The sequence below is a fragment of the Hermetia illucens genome, chromosome 6, assembly GCF_905115235.1.
Source record: "Hermetia illucens chromosome 6, iHerIll2.2.curated.20191125, whole genome shotgun sequence".
Classification (NCBI taxonomy): Eukaryota; Metazoa; Arthropoda; class Insecta; order Diptera; family Stratiomyidae; genus Hermetia; species Hermetia illucens.
In genome coordinates this window covers 4856245-4860274 of record NC_051854.1, presented here as the reverse complement: position 1 = coordinate 4860274, position 4030 = coordinate 4856245, and the positions used below count along the sequence as shown (strand labels likewise).

The window sequence follows — 4030 nt, the reverse complement described above, 5'->3', positions numbered from 1 at the left end:
CACGTGAAAGATTGTCTACGAAAACCTCTTGTCTTGTCTCCTTTAGATATTTTGTATTTCTGCATGCCCCTTCGGTACTCAAAAACCCATACCTAATTCGTCTCTATCGCATCACGCAATACATCTGTGATGGAGTGCGCTTTCGGAAACTTCCTCTAATCTATTTACACTGAAAAGGGTCCTATCAGTTTTTAAAAAGAAGGCCTAGAATAGGTTCTGAAGACAACCTGGACTGAAGAATCTATGCCGAAATGTTGGTACCAAATTTTGACTCGTCATATTTGTAAAACAAGCTGCCAAATTCCACTGTGAGAATTTTTGTGGCATATTCTTCTTTTGTATATATTATTGCTGTTGAAACTAATAAGAAAAAAAATTTAGGATCTTTGTAGATTTGCTATATGAAATACTATCTAAATTTGCAGTCCTTGCAAAGGTCATGGTATCGTTCATGGATTTCGTCGTTATGTAGGGGGTCAAAAATTCTTCGGAGGATTCTTCTCTCGAACGCGGCCAAGAGTTCGCAGTTTTTATTGCTAAGAACCCAGGTCTCCGAGAAGTACATAAGGACTAGCAAGATCATTGTCTTGTACAGAGAGCTTTGACCCTATGGTGAGACGTTTCGAGCGCAACAGTGTTTGTAAGCTGAAATATTCTCTATTGGCTGCCAACAATCATGCGCACATTTCATCGTCATAGCTGCTATCGGTTGTGATTTTCGCCCCTAGATAGTAGAAGTTTTCAACGGTCTCAAAGTTTTAATCTCCTATTTTTATTGTTTTCGTTTGACCAGTGCGATTCGATGTTGCTGGTTCTTTGTTCTTTGATTCTGACGTTGCTACATGGTGTCTTCATCTTACCTTTATTAATGTGCAGCCCGAGATTTCGTTCCGCCTGCTCGATTTGGATGAAGGTAGACTGTACATCTCGGATTGTTGTTCCCATAATGTCAATATCATCAACATAGGCCAGTAGTTGGGTGGACCTGAAGAGGATGGTGCCTCTTGCATTGACAACTGTAGCGCGAATCACTTTTTCCAGGGCCAGGTTAAAGAGGACGCATGATAACGCATCCTCTTGTCTTAGTCCGTTGTTGATGTCGAACGATCTTGATCCTGCTGCTAGAATTATGGAACAAATCCCGGAGAGGTTGTGCAGGAAAGAATTTTTGTGAAATTTAAAGTTCGACCTTCTGTATTTGGTCTTGCATTTCCCGAGCATCGTCCTCTCGAAGTGTTGAAGGGCTTTTTCTACGTTCCCATGCTGGGAAACCATAGGGCAGGTGTGGGACCACCTGAGCTGCCGTTGGCGTAGGGGATAAGTTTACGGGAGGGGGGGGGGGGGGATATCGTGGAGGAAGATGTTAAAACGTTCGGATGAGGGACTCCTGACTTTACCTTTACCGGGAAGAGTCCTGACTTTACCGGGAAGCCCATCGAATCGACTGGGGCAAGTTCTGTTGGAGATAAAGTCTGCAAAGATTCTGAATAAGGCGAGGAGAAAATTGGTCTGAATTAGTTTAGTAGAGCAAGCCCTCTTTTCAAACTGAATCGAATGCCTTTTTCAAGATCTAAGGTGTAGGCTACTGTGCAAACCCTATTTTCCAGGTGATTGAAGATGTGGTCTTGCGAGTACAGGATTGCCTGCTCGGTAGATCTGAGGTTTTCGAAGTCAAATTGATGAATTGGAATGATAGGATAGTAATAGTGCCTATTGAGGTGACTTAGTAGGATACGTTCGAAGATTTTTCCAATATTGGAAAGAAGAGAAATAGGCTTCATATCTTTGAGATCGCCCGAGCACCTCTTCTTAGGGTTGGGTAGGAGGAGGGCTGATTTCCATGATACCGGGAGGTGTCCGTTGTTCAGGCAGTTGCTGAAGAGGATGACGAGACGTTCGCAGTTGGTAGGCACATATTTCCGCAAGACAATGTTAGAGATACCGCCGGGGTCCATGATTTTTTATAGTTGGACCGGGTGATTGCAAATTCGACTTCTTCTATATAAGTCGGGCGGCTGGGAGAAAAGGGACAAAAGTAAGCTCATTGCAAGCTCAACCTTTTACCGTTGACAGTAGTGGCGATCACCGAGTTCCAAATGGCGTCCGTGGGCGATTTAGCTCTGAATGGCTGAAGTAATCTACGCAGGCGGATATTTTTTCCTCAGGGGAGTGAAACTGGAGGTTGCCTATTTTTACCGGGGGGTAATTGACGTTGAGAGAAGATTTTTTCCCTTCAATCCAATCGATTAATTATTGAGAAAACTTGTGAGCCAGATTTGAGGTATTCGAGGAGTTTCTTGTAGGATGCATTCAGTTCGGACCGAATAGCTCCATTGATTTTGCTGGACAGGTGGTTAATGATCTCGGAAAGGAGACGGTAGTCAACGTTGTATCTGCTCCGTAGCCGATGAATGATCATTTCCTGCGCTGCAGTAGTTTGTTTCTATCGCGGAATAAGAAAAGGGAGGAAAGGCACCCATATTTGTAATAACCAGGCTCTTTGGCTGGAACGTGTTTTTCGATTGTAGTTTCGAAGGCAGAGGCCCTTTTCGTTGTTACCTGAGGAGTCCCAAGTTACGTGCCTGGTGTTCAGATCACCGCCGTGCATGAAAGCGTCGAAACTGGCTGCTATTACCCAGAGTTCGGACAGAATGGGAAGCAGAGAGAGTCGATTAGGACTTGGAGGACGCCTCCATCCAGGTAGTCTGACCATTGGTAACATTCAGTTTGATGCCAGTGCAGCCGATGGGATGCTATTTTCCCTAAATGCCGATCTGACTAGGATGGCTGTGCGTCTGCCCGCGTCATTGTGGAATTTAATGTAACTGGGAGCATGTAGTTTTACGCTGGGGCTTCCCCTAGTCTGGATTCGTTTAAGAGAGCGAGATTGGGATCGGTATCCTCGAGGTGCCTGTGGAAAGCGAAACGTTTGCCGTTGGAAATGAGCGAACTATTGTTGAATGTAAGTACCTTCATTTTGGTTGTCTAAACGGGGGAGATGAAGGTAGTTGTGGTAGAAGATTGTGTTCCACAGGGAGGAGAATAACATGTTGAATAGGGATCTGGCTTCAATGAAGAAGCTCCTGGGAATGGAAGAATGAGAGGGCGATGAAGAGCTGAGGGTTTCGGGTTTTACTCGACTTCTGGCCACTGGTTCGAAAGAAGGGGACAGGAAGGGAGGGGTGAAGGACAGACAGACAAAAAAACCGATTTTGTTTTCACAAAAAAATCTTGAAGACTGTGGAGAAAATCCATTCTCTTTCCGAAAATAAATACCATAAATACCATTCAACCCGTACCGTATCGAAAACCAAAGTTTTGAAAAGGCCAGCGAATTGAATCGTGATTTCATTTCACTTTGATTTGACAAACTTGTCAGTTTTATTAAGCAAAGTTCTAGTCGCAAATCAAGTTCAGTTACTTGGGGAAGTTTTTACTCTCCTTTGTCCGTCCCTTGGTATTCAGTTCTGGGATTCGTCCTTTTTAGGAAATGGATGCTTATGCCTAGAAACCCTAGCATAGTTTCTAAATTATTTATGGAAACTTGAATTTGCAGAGGAGGACCGTGATGCTACAATATCTTCATTTTCTATTCTCTTGAATGAGCAGTCGGTTTCGACGTAGGGGGATTCTTTAGAAGCTGTTTTGCTTTTAATTCTATAATAAATCCGATAATGTTCCTTTAAATTATTCCGTATAAAAATTGATTATATAAAAAAAGAAAACATTCTACTAATTTTTACAAAAAAGTCGACCGCCCGAGCAGGGACTTGAACCCTGGACCGTTGGATTAAAAGTCCAACGCTCTACCGACTGAGCTACCCGGGCCATGGGAACAATTTCCCAAAGTACTTTTTTCAGACTGTTGCAATTATTAGCACAAGCTTAAATCAAAATATCTTAACAAATCATTTCCATTTACATCTAAAGAGATAAGGAATACTCCTCGACGTAAGATATCTCTGTTCGGTTTAGGTAATTCCAATGCTTGAATCTGGATAACCCTTTCGTAAGGGCATCTGCAGATATT

At 43.1% G+C, this 4030-nt stretch overlaps 1 non-coding gene across 1 annotated transcript; it reads right to left on the bottom strand.

Annotated features, from left to right (window-relative positions):
- Positions 1 to 3755: 3755 nt before the first annotated feature.
- On the bottom strand, positions 3756 to 3828 carry Trnak-uuu. Its single transcript has one exon. It is a non-coding gene; the product is annotated as a tRNA-Lys (tRNA).
- Between the last annotated feature and the right edge of the window lie 202 nt (positions 3829 to 4030).